General features: G+C 35.6%; 1 protein-coding gene and 1 pseudogene across 1 annotated transcript in view; one reads left to right on the top strand and one right to left on the bottom strand.

The window, feature by feature from the left end:
* ADAMTS3 (ADAM metallopeptidase with thrombospondin type 1 motif 3) overlaps window positions 1-13,100 on the top strand; it is a 279,671-nt gene that overhangs the window by 182,766 nt on the left and 83,805 nt on the right. The gene's annotated exons all lie outside the window — the stretch shown is intronic.
* LOC130849909 (hsc70-interacting protein-like) lies at window positions 9,303-10,668 on the bottom strand (annotated as a pseudogene).

The raw sequence follows: 13,100 nt of genomic DNA, 5'->3' as shown, positions 1-13,100 counted from the left end.
TAGAATTTATTGATTTTTTTCTAGTTATGGGAAGATTTGGGGAAAAATAAACAAAACTTAAAAAGAAAATCCTTTTAGTGTCTTTTTCTACATGTGTGCACATGCATGTATAGTTTGTGTTTTGAATTTGGACTTTTTCATGTTTGTGGATGCCATGTACTCACTCGTGCATCACTGTGGACTTAATGACTGCTAGGTTCCTTGACTTTTCATGTCCTTGCCCATATTTCATTGTGATGGGCAAACTCTTCTTATGTAAATAACAGTTTTTGAAGTATTAAAAGCATAGCCATTATTTTGATGTAGTATGTTGCAGATTTTTTGAGAAGTCTGTTTTACACCTCTTAAGTTGTTGGGTTTTTTTTTTTTTTCTTTTGAACCTGCTGAAGTTCAAACTGTATATCCCCCAGAAAAGTAGGTTAGCACAATGATTAAGAGGATGGACTCTGGAGCCAGGCTTCCTGAGTTCAAACACCAGCTCTTCTGCTTAATTGTGTGACTCTAGGCAAGTCACTGTATCTGTGCCTCATCTTACTCATCTATAAAATGGAGACAATAATATTACCTATTTTGCAGGATTATTTTGAGGCTTGATTAAATTAACATATTAAAGCTCTCACAATGGTGCCTAGAATATAGTAAGTATTAATTTTGCTGTTAATGAGGTATATATTAAATAAGAAAAAAATAAGAGAGTATTTTAAAAGTCTTTCATTACAGTAAATATAGTATATGCTGTTTCATACCAAAAGGCAAAATAGAGATATTTATAAGTATTTGTATTTAAAGTATATTTTGAAAGAATAGTTCAATTGGCAAATTTTTATTATACAGTCAAATATTAATATTAAAAATGACAGAGGAAAATATCTTAAATGTGAAAGTCTACATGGTGCCAATAAGCAAAATATTTTGTAGTGTCTTTTAATCTGTTTTGTGTGTGTGAGTGTGTGTGTGTGTGTGTGTGTGTGTGTGAATTTACATAATACAGAAAAACACTGGCATTCATTCTTCTCTTTGGTAATGTATGTTCATTTGTGTAAAACTGTAAATTTCAACAAATATTTGTTGCTCAGTCTCTCACAAAAGATCTTTTTGCTTATAAGTAGAAATGTAAGCATGTAAATATATTTGTACAAGCTGTTTTGCTATGTCACACAGTCAGAAATTTGGAAAACAGAATTCACTAAAAAGAAATTTCCATTTGACAGTTGTTAACTGCTGTAGAATCTTATGAGAACGTGGTCTTTCAAGTCAAGAGTCTATATTCCTTTCAGCTTACTGCAACATTGCTTGGTTTAAACTTCATCATGATTGCAATGTTGGTCACTTCCAGAAAGCAGAAAATTCAAGGGAAAATAAACTTATTTATTGTGTAAAAGGGGTTGACCCTGGGTTGTAACACACACATAACATGTACAAGGATAAGTAAAAGTAAATGCCATCTGGGCAGTCAGAGTGATTCCATAATTGTGCAGCCTTACCCTAATGAAAAAAGGATTGGAAAAATTAGGACTGTCACATCCAAAGTCAGTAACCTTGTGAGATCAGCAAGCCCTAATTGCCTTTTCCATGTTGGAAATCAGAATAATGATTTGTTCAGTCTTTTTGTCCTCCTCCCTTAGAATAATCCTTTCTACCGTTCTGCAATAAAAAGTGTGCATTAATTATATACAAAGTAATCCTAATGATATAATACTTAATCATTCAGTGTAGTTTACTACTTTTGCCAGCTTCTTAAAGGTAAGACTATTTAATTTTACTCTTGATGATAATTCATTGATAATGTTTCTGCTATATTAAAGTGGTGATGTGCGTTCAAACTGATATAATTACTAATAGAGTGTAGTCATTCAGTTAGCATTTTTTAAGTGCTTGGTAGGTAGTATGCATCTCATTAGCATCCTCAATATAGTCTTATTATTAAACCAAACAAGGTCTTAGTATTTCTAGCACCTTCAATTTCAAATGGTGTCCAATATTTGGAAGAAAGAGGGGAAGTAATTGTGTTCTTTCACTGAAAGGTTTAGCAATTACGTATATTTTTTCAACATGGGCTTTTCTCTGTAATACATTTCCACTGTGGCATTTGCTTAATTTTTCATGCTCATGATAATAAATGTTAGTAAAACATTAACTCATATAATTTTATTATAAATCAAAAGCATAATAATCTGAATAACTGTATACTATATTTTGAAACACTCAAAACGGTTCACCAATCTTAATTCATTATTTGCATGGTAATACCTCGAGATCTAGGTTAAGTCTCATGAGTAGCAACTCCATTTTATATTGGTACAGAAGCAAGACAATCAAGGGCATTTCCCAAGGCTGGTAATATAATCAGCAATACTAATCTTCACTGTTTGTGTTTTTTGTTTTGTTTTGTTTGGTTGCTAATTTAGGAAATTATTTTTCCAGTGTTGGATGTTATGTTTTCTACCTCCTAGTCCTCTGTATGGGTTTTTAAGAGGTCTTGCTCTTTCAGTTACAACAAGCTGAATGTTCTGATTTTCACCTAGTCAGTATCCAGTTTTAAAATGAACTTGGTTAATCCTGAGGGTATATGTTAGCAGACTTAGGTGGCTCCTGTCCAAGTCTGAGGTACCTCTCATTAATAAAAATTAATATTTTACATGGTGAGAAATCTTTTTATGCATATAATAATTCTTAACTAATATGGAAAGGCTTTACTTTAGTTATTTTCCTCCTTGGATTATTTAATAGGTTAATATATTGTTACACTGATATGACTGAGAAAAATGAAATCTAAATAGCAGGTAAAGGATTTCCAAGTTTTTGAAATAGAAGAACACATGTAGTTTATTGTTTATTGTGTTAGGTCCTGTCATCCAAGCTAATTATGATCACACAGAGAAAAGCCATCATATTTTTAATATAAGCAGATCAACAGAATATGATTAGTTCATACTATAGTATATAGAGCAGTGTACCATAAATGTGCACCCAAACCACATGATTCAGGACCTGCTGGAGTGCTTCTTGAAATGTAGATTCTAGGGCCCACTGTAGACTTAGTGCAGTAAAATGTTTGGGTAGAGATCCTAAAAATTAGGTGATTCTTATGCACACAAGCATGCTATAGAGTGATGGTGTTTCTCTCTTTTTTTTTTCTTAAGCTTACCTAGAATGACAGATGTTTTTATTTAAAGACCTATAAAGTATACTAAAGAAGTGTCTAGCATACATAAGTATCAAAGTAGTTTATAGCATGTCAGGAGTATGGAGGGGAGGCCTTTTGAAGAATGATCTCATAGGCATTCTTTGGCAAAAATCTGACAAATGTACTCTATACTCTAGCTGGGCTTACATTAACCTGACATTCTACCCCCTAGGAAGTAAATTTTGTGGCTTGATTTAAAATGTTTTTGTTATCAAGTCAATTTTCTTGGGAGGAGAAAAGGCAGTCCTTGTGGGGGGCCTTTTGCCACTCTTACATAAATTATTTTGCATCAATTTAGATTTCTACATTACATCCTTCATGATGTTTTCCAAAGTTTCGTATTTCCATACTCATGTGTCAAACAGGTATTGGTATATGAGAGACTCAATTTATATTTAAATCTTTTTGTTTTTCTTTTTTGTAAATTTTTCTTGGTCTATAGTATATATAAAGTAAAGTTCACAAGTCTTAAGTTTTCAGCTCAATGAATTTTTACAAATGTAATCATCATGCATGTCAAGTTATAGAATAACTCCAGCATCCCCAAAGCTTACCTTGTACCATCTCCTAGCCTGTAACCTGCCAAAAGTAATCACTGTTCTAAATTCTATCTACATAGTATAGTTTTGGCCTTTCGTGAAATTAATATATATGATATAAATTGAATCATACAGCATTCATTCCTTTTTATCTGATTTCTTTAACTTAACATTATATCTGTGAGATTAGTCCATGTTGATGTGTGCAGTAGTAGTTTTTTCTTTTTTTCCATTTATAAAGCAGTTTTATTGAGATATAATTGATAAGCTGCTGAACCCATTTTACATTTAAAGTGTTCAATTTTATAAATTTAGATGTGTGAATACACTCATGAAACCACCACTGCAATCAAGACAGTGAACATATCCATCACCTGCAAAAATTCCTTCATACCCCTTTGTTTTGAAATCTAGTTGATTTACAATGTTGTCTTAGTTTCTGGTATACAGCAAAGTGATTCTGTTTTATATATATATAAATGTTCTTTCTCTCTCTCTCTCCATATATATATATGTATGTATTCTTTTCCATTATTGTTCATTATAAGATATTGAATATAGTTCCCTGTGCTATACAGTAGGACCTTGTTTATCTGTTTCATATATATAGTAGTTTGTATCTATCTGTTAATCTCAAACTTCTAATTTACCCCTCCCCCCTTTCCCCTTTGGTGACCATAAATTTGTTTCCTATGTCCATGAGTCTGTTTCGGTTTTGTAAATAAGTTCATTTGTATCATATTTTAAATTCCACATATAAGTGATATCATATGATATTTGTCTTTCTCGGACTTATTTCACTTAGTATGATAATCTCTAGGTCCATCTTTGTTGCTACAAATGGCATTTTCGTTCTTTTTTATGGCTGAGTAATATCCCATTGTATATACGTACCACATCGTCTTTATCTGTTCATCTGCTGATGGACATTTAAGTTGCTTCCATGTCATGGCTGTTGTAAATAGTGCTGCTGTGAACATTGGGGTGCATGTATCTTTTTGCATTATAGTTTTCTCCAGATATATGTCCAGGAATCAGATTGCTGGATCATATGGCAACTCTATTTTTAGTTTTTTAAGGAATCTTCATACTGTTTTCCATAGTGGCTGTACCAATTTACATTCCCACCAACAGTGTAGGAGGGTTCCCTTTTTAGTTCATTATTTTTAATTGCTTTATACTATTCCCTTGTACAATTTAGCATGGTTTATTCATCCTATCTGTTTCTCAGTTTTAGCTATTATAAACAGCTATGAATATTCTTGTTTATGTATTATTGTGGGTATACATATGTGTTCATTTCTGCCTAGTATTTACATAGTAGAATTGCTGTCATAGAATATGCATATGTTTAACTCTAGTAGATAATGCTAAGTGGTTTACAAAGTAGTGTACTAATGTACATTCCCACCTGCAGTGTATGAGAGTTCCAGTTGATCCAAATCCTACTTGGTGCTTGATATTGTTAAGTTTTATTCCGGTTTTAGTGATAGTAGTAGGTATGTTTTACCTGACTTTAATTTGTTTTTCCTGATGTCTAACAATGTTGAGGACATTTGTATATATCTATAGGCTATTAGACTGTTATTTTTGTGAAGTGCACATTTAAGGACATATTTAAAAATCTGTCTTGTTCTTATTGTTTTGTAGGTGTACTTATATATTCTGGATGTGAATACTTTGTCAGATATGTTTTGCTAATATTTTCTCCAACTCTGTGGCTCAATGTCTTTAAGTATTAACATTTATAGTTTCAATGTAGAGGTCTGGCACTTCTTTGTTAGATTTTTTTCCTAAGAATTTGAGTTTTTATACTCTTTTAAATGGGATTTTTTTTCTAATTGTGGATAAATTTCATTTCTTTTTGTTTGCTGTTAATATATAAAATTCAAGTGATTTTTTTCTATTTTGGTTTTGTATTCAGTGACTTGCTTAATTCATTTATAAATTCTACAGATTCTTCTGGATTTCTATGAAAACAATCATGTCATATAGAAATAGTGACATGCTTATTTCTTCGTTATTGATCATAATTCTTTTTTATTTTATTTTCTTGCTTTATTGAGTTTTTTTTCCCCCACTCTTTGCATGTCTGCAGATGACTGCGAAAGCACTGTGAGTATTGACGTGGGGGTTACAAATGAATTTTAGTGAGTAAACAAATTCACAAACACAAAATCAACAAATATTAAGGATTGACTGTATTTTATATGTGTATATATGTATACATATACATGAACTATAATATAATTCCATATAATGTTATAGTGTGTGCCTTTGTGTGTATTATGATGAGATACAATTTATTTAATTATACACCTACTCTCAGATATATAACTTGTCTCCAGTTTTTCTTTGACATTACCACTTCTAGTACCACTAGAAATTTCAGTAACAATTAGCTATTATGTTTTCCTTTTCCATTCTTCCACTTTTTGCACACTGACACATTATGATCCATTTAAATCCTCATTTTCTCTAAGCTCAAACCACTTGACCTGCTTATTTGTTGACTTTTTATTTGTTTAACAAACATATATTGATCTCTTAATGTGTTTCAGGCTCATTGGACTACTTAGCACATTTCCCCATTTTAAAAAAATTGATGCAATTGTCAATTATCAGATTTTTTTTATTACTCACAAAATTATTCTGCATTCAAGAACATTGATTTATGTCCCTCTGGCTATATTACCATGGAATCAATATAATGAAGCATTCCAAAGTAAATAGGATAAAGGTGCACTAACTCTCATATACCATATGCTTCTTATGTGAGTACAACAGCTATTATTAACAAATACTATGTAGTACATACCTAGCTTTTAGCCTTGTTATTATATAAAGTATGTGCTATGGTAAATTTTATTACCTGTGACCATTCTTTGCTTTACCAAGAACTTACTCTGACTTTCATCAAACAAAAGGAAAAATATAGCACATGATTTACCCTTGAACAATTTCTTTTTCTTTTTTGAATTTTTGGCTTTATAAACGTTAGTGGAAAGTTATCTGGAACTGCCAAATATATTAATTAGAGTCAGATGAGATGATTCTCCAACAGGGAAGGCTTTGATCAATTCCTGTAAGTATTTTTTGAGATATTCTTTTATTCAGGTGGACAGCATTCTAGACTGATGAAATAAGAAAAATGGTAAAAATGAGTAGACTGTTTAATGACCAATAATTAGGTTAACTCTTCTGGAGAAAAAGAATAAAACTAAGGCTACAAAAATAAATGTGTACTTTGGGTAGTGAAATGTTTGACCAATGACAAAATGTTTAGATTTAATGAGGAAAGGAAATTTGCACTACCAAATGCTCTTGGAGTAACATTTAAAGAAGATACTTTAAGTGGCTGAACATAGGATGGGTATGGACAGAAAACAGCAAAAGAGAAGACACAGTCTAATATACAGAACATGGAGTATGACATTGGATGCAAAAGTACAGATAGAATGGCAAATCTAAGAATACTGTGTAAGCAAGAATTATCAGAATTTGGCAATAGCTTGATGAGGCAGGCAAAGTGAAAATGACTTAGGGGTTTTGATTGCCTAGAAAGAAAGTACAAGAAGATTGTTGAAGGATGTATTATGTTGAGATAAGCTAATGCTTTGAAAATAATAATAATGAGAAGACATTTGACCAACAATGAGGAAATGTCCTGTAACTCAGGATGTGTAGCTCAAGGGTTTAAAATGTATTAAAACTCTATGACTGAATGATTTATCCAAGGGAATTTATGTAAAAAGCAAAGAGTCTTGTTTGGGTGATTCTCAGCCAATTGCAGGCAAGCACAAGATCCAGCAGACATGTAGAAAACTGAGTAGATAGGAATGAAATGTCAAGTTGGAAGACTGCATCAGTGAAAAGAATTTGGGACAATTCACTGGACTAAAGAAAGCAAAATGGGCTAGAAATGGAGACAGTGGTTAGGGACAAAGGAAAAGAAATCTTGATTTGACTCAGGTCAGCTTCTGTAAAGAAGCAGCTGTAGTGACTCTAGCCTGAAATGGAAAGGGGTAAGGAGCGGTATCTACAGGTTGGGGAGTGAACTTTATTATTACTTTGCAAATCACACAAAGATAAAATGTACTTCCAGGAATGTTTTGTGTAAACAAATGCCTGGACTAGGTCAAGGAGTTTATGAAATATTACTTAAGAACACCTATCACATAATAGGTGCTCAGTAGATGTTTGTTAAATGAATGAGTCTCTCTCATCCCTGTCTTGCACACATCCTATGGCTTTTGGTACATTTTCTGAATACTAAAAATCCATACAAATTTTAGGATTTTTTGTTCTAGTTCTGTCAAAAATGCCGTTGGTAATTTGATAGGGATTGCATTGAATCTGTAGATTCCTTTGGGTAGTATAGTCATTTTCACAATATTAATTCTTCCAATACAAGAATGTGGTATATCTCTCCATCTGCTTGTATTAGTTTTGATTTCTTTCATCAGTGTCTTATAGTTTTCTGAATATAGGTCTTTTGCCTTCTTAGGTAGGTTTATTCCTAGGTATTTTACTCTTTTTTTGCATTGGTGACTGTGATTGTTTCCTTAATTTCTCTTTCTGATCTTTCGTTGTTAGTGTATAGGAATGCAAGAGATTTCTCTGTGTTAATTTTGTATCCTGCAACATTACCAAATTCATTGATTATCTCTAGTAGTTTTCTAGTGGCATCTTTAGGATTTTCTATGTATACTATCATGTCATCTGCAAACAGTGACAGTTTTACTTCGTCTTTTCCAATTTGAACTCTTTTTATTTCTTTTTCTTCTCTGATTGCTGTGGCAAGGACTTCCAAAACTGTGTTGAATAGTAGTGGTGAGAGTGGACATCCTTGTCTTGTTGCTAATCTCAGAGGAAATGCTTTCAGTTTTTCACCACTGAGAATGATGTTGGCTGTGGGTTTGTCATATATGGCCTTTATTATATTGAGGTAGTTTCCCTCTGTGTCAACTTTCTGGAGAGTTTTTATCATAAATGGTGTTGAATTTTGTCAAAAGCTTTTTCTGCATCTATTGAGATGATCAGTGGTTTTTATTCTTCAATTTGTTAATATGGTGTATCATATTGATTGATTTGCATATATTGAAGAATCCATGCATCCCTGAGATAAATCCCATTTGATCATGGTGTATGATCCTTTTAATGTGTTGTTGGATTCTGTTTGCTAGTATTTTGTTGAGGATTTTTGCATCTATATTCATCAGTGATATTGGTCTGTAATTTTATTTTTTTGTAGTATCTTTGTCTGGTTTTGGTATCAGAGTGATGGTGGCCTCATAGAATGAGTTCTGAATACTAAAAATGTATTAATAGTGATACTAGTGGAACAGTTACAGTAATTCCCCTACATACGACTGAGTTCTGTTCCTAGAGCACGTCTGTAAGTGCAATTTGTTCCTAAGTCCAACAAAGTTAGCCTAGATACCCAACTAACACAATTGCTATAGAGTACTGTACTGTAACAGGTTTATAATACTTTTCACACAAATAATACATAAAAAACAAACACAAAATATAAAGGATACTTTTTTTTTAAGGTTTAAAAATTGTTTAAAGTTTTTAATTTCTAGTAGGAAAACATTATCTGAATGAATACCCTAATGGCAAACCACTGTAAAATGTTTCAGCTGCATCTGGGGCAGAGGGGCAGGGATTATCTTCAAAGCACCCCAGCTTTCTTTATGAGAAGGTCAGAGGTACACTGGTTTGTATTATTGCGACATCCATTAGGTTATTTAAGCTGCTTTTCCTTCATCAGGGGCTTTATTTGTCAGAAGGGCTTTATGCTTGACCTCCAAATTTGGCTGACAATTTACTGATGAGATTCATAACCTTTGGGTTGCTCTGATATTTTGACATATTTGCCGGGTTCTGGGCCACATCCTGGATGGCCACCATAACTTCTGGATCCTGCATGGCTGCAAGAACCTCTGGATCACTAAGAATTTCATTAAGCCCAGGCATTCCTGCCATTCCAGGCATGCCCCCTCCCATTCCAGGCATTCCCCCAGGAAAATTACCAGGCATCCCCCCAGGAAAGCCACCTGGAAAAGAGCCATACTGAGCTCCTGATTGTCGTCTGGCTTCTTCCTCCCTCTGGGCTCTCTCGTGTTCTTCCCGAGCCTTCTTAACCCTTTCTAGTCTTTCTCTGATCTCTCGCTCTTCACGTTTTCGCTCATACTTTCTCCGATGTTCAGCAATTTTCTGGGCCCTTGGCTGAACTTCTTTCAGCATTGCACTAGCATCTTCATCATAATCCAGTTTACAGGCAAGCGCAAGATCATGGGCAGCTTCCTCCCAATGGCCCAGAAGTCTGTGTGCTTTCCCTCACCACTTGTACGGCTGAGCTGAATCAGGATTTATTTCAATAGCTCTGTCACAGTCTCGAATGGCAGCATTTGGCTTCTGTAATTTGATGAAGACACTGGCTCTCTTGGCATACAGAATGGCCAAACGAGGATTGAGCTTGACTGCATCTGTGAACAAGTCAGTGGCTTTCTGTAGTTCACCATCATTCAGGGCATCAATGGCAGCCATTTTTTTTTATCATTTGCCTGATCCATCATCTCCTCAGTTACCTCTACATTTTCATCTCCCATTTCTTGAGGGGCATCAGTGTCTGGTTCAATCACACCTTCATTGTCAATTTCTAGATCACTTTCCTCACTTGATGGTTCCTCTGTCTTTATGTTTTCCTCCGCCTTCTTACCATCCGTTTTTTCTTCCTTGGTATTTTCTTCCAATTTAGTTTTATGAGTAGCAGGTGGTATCTTACCCCCCATGCTCTCCACCCACTCCCTCAGGAAGCGCGTTTCCTCGGTGTGCAGAACGCTCGGGTCCTGCTTGCACATTTTCACGAAGGCTCGAAGCTCGCTTACTTTGCGGGGGTCCATGGTTTGGAGGCGGCGGGCGGCGGCGGCGGGCGGCGGCCCGATTCCAGGCCTGGGCGCTAGCTCAGCGTGACCGCGTAAAGCAAAGGATACATTTTTAATCTTACATAAAATAATACATAAAAAACAAACACAAACTATAAAGGATGCATTTTTAATCTTACAGTATAGTAACTTGAAAAGTACCATAGTATAGTACAGCAGCTGGCATACAGGGGCATGTTCACATCTTTGAAAGTTCTCAACTTAAAGGCGCACATGTAGGAGTCTTACTGTATATGGAAATATAAGCTAGAGGCCATATTGGAAGCAGTTTCTGAGGGATACAGGAGAGAAAAATAGACGTATTAGGCAAACTCCAGAAAAGTAGAGAATCACAAGCAAAATTCTAGAGGTAGGAAGGATCTTGCAGGTCACCAGATAGCTCAAGCTTCTTATTACATGGCTGTAGCTTTGAGGCCCAGTGTTGTTAAATAACTTACCATATATGTGTCAAGGTTCAGTTCCAGGAAGTTGAAACCACACCAGCTACTTTAAGCGTGAAAGGATCTAACATGAAGAACTGAATGCACATTTAAATGGTTGGGAGGATTGGAGGAGGGGCCATTAGGCCTGGGCTCCAGGACCGGCTCCCAGAGTGATGCAGCTGATTGGACGCTCTGGGCAGCTGCTCTCGCTGCTCAGGTCAGTGATGGGGACAAGGAGCGAGCTGCTGCTAGACCTGTTCACTCCAAGAACTTGCCACTGAAGATGCCCTCTGAGGAAAACAAATGGACACTACTGCTCCCGCACTTTCCTCTCAGCGTCCACACAGCTGGCAACTGGTCCTAGGATGGTACTATAGAAAACCCCCAGTCCCCACAGTGCCTCCCCAGCCACATTTGCCAATTCTGAGTTCAAATCCCACCTGAGTGCATCTAATTGGCTTAACCACATGCTCACCTGGGAGCCTAGCTGCAAGCACATTGGGGCTCGCAGTTTCAGCTTCTGCAGGAGTACAGGGCACAAGGAAGTTGGGATGGATGTTGAATGCCAAACCACCAGATTCACATCCTTGCGTCCACAACCAGCAAAGCACATCAGTGCGATAAGAACATGGGAGGCCTGTTCTTGCAGTCTCACTGTTATCGTTGAACCTAAGAGGACACATAAGAAGAGAATTAGATACATTCAGCTCTCCTGAAAATCACACTCTGATACCGAGAGACCTCTAGGTACGGCAACCACTTCATTTGTTTAAACTGGGCCACATCTGAAAGAGAAATGTTGCCAGGATAACAGGCCTGACACAGAACTGCCCCAAGAAAACCAGCTCTAAGCCTGTCTGTAAAATATGTAAGATTCTTCATGATCTTGCTTCCGCCTCCCTTAGTGACCATATCTGTCAACACAAATCTTCACTTTACTTTTTGTTCCATCCTCTTTAAAGTTCTGAACCCCCAGGATATCAGTACTGTTCAGGTCTTCTGCACACACTATGTCCTTGCCTGGAATGGCCCTCACTATTTCTCCACGTGTCTAACTTCTGTGCGTCTTTCAAAATCCAGCTCAGCTGTCGCCTTCTCTGTTGAAATATTCTCAGATTCTTTCAGGTAGGAAGTTGGTTCTTCTTCAGTTACTTACGTACCTTGTATGAAAGTATCTGTTTATATTTCTTTCCTATTAAGCTGTAACCACCTCACTGATAGGAACTGGGCTTAATTCCTAGAAGCTAGATCGGATTCTATATTGAAAAAGAGCTCAAGAAATATTTGGAAATGGGTGGAAGGAATTAAGGAAGAGATGGAAAGAAATAAAGTAACAAGAGAATGAAGGGAGCAAGGAACTGGAAAAAGGGGTGGGGGAAGGAAGGGAAGGGAAAGCATGAGGAAAGGAGGTAATGAGCCTTTTCTAGTAATTCTGACATTTTCATTTGTGAGGCTTCTCCCTATATTATCAATCTATAACACTGAATGTGTCGAGATGAAATCAGTGCACACTCATTTAGAAATAGACTTGCTGCCTGTAGTCTGGATTTCCCATCTGATATTTGAAGAAATTTAGCATTTACTGACCTTAATGACAGTTCAGTGGCTAATAGTTTCACTCCATCTATGTTAATCTATCAAATATGTCATTCCTCAATTTGAGTTGAACATATTAATGTTTAGGTTTCTTGCACTCAGACTGCAAAAAGTTCTTTAAACTCTAGAAAGATGAATTTTGACACAGTCAGACCCAGTGAACCAATGAATCATCCTATTCCCCCTTTTTTTTTCACTTATCACAAGGTGATTCCTTTTTTGAGTGAGTAGTTTCATCCTGCTTGTTGTGACCCTTGTTGTTGATTTTAAGGGATGGTCCACAATGAACCTGATTTATAGAATTTATTTCTTGTCTTCGCTTCTGTAACATGATTTGCTGAAATTCACCCCCAATTTTCCATCATCTAAATGTGTGTTTTTTTTAAACCTAGTTTGTAAATAT

This window comes from Hippopotamus amphibius, chromosome 3, assembly GCF_030028045.1.
Source record: "Hippopotamus amphibius kiboko isolate mHipAmp2 chromosome 3, mHipAmp2.hap2, whole genome shotgun sequence".
NCBI lineage: Eukaryota > Metazoa > Chordata > Mammalia > Artiodactyla > Hippopotamidae > Hippopotamus > Hippopotamus amphibius.
The sequence above is the reverse complement of the archived record's forward strand: the minus strand, read 5'-3'. Positions and strand labels throughout refer to the sequence as shown.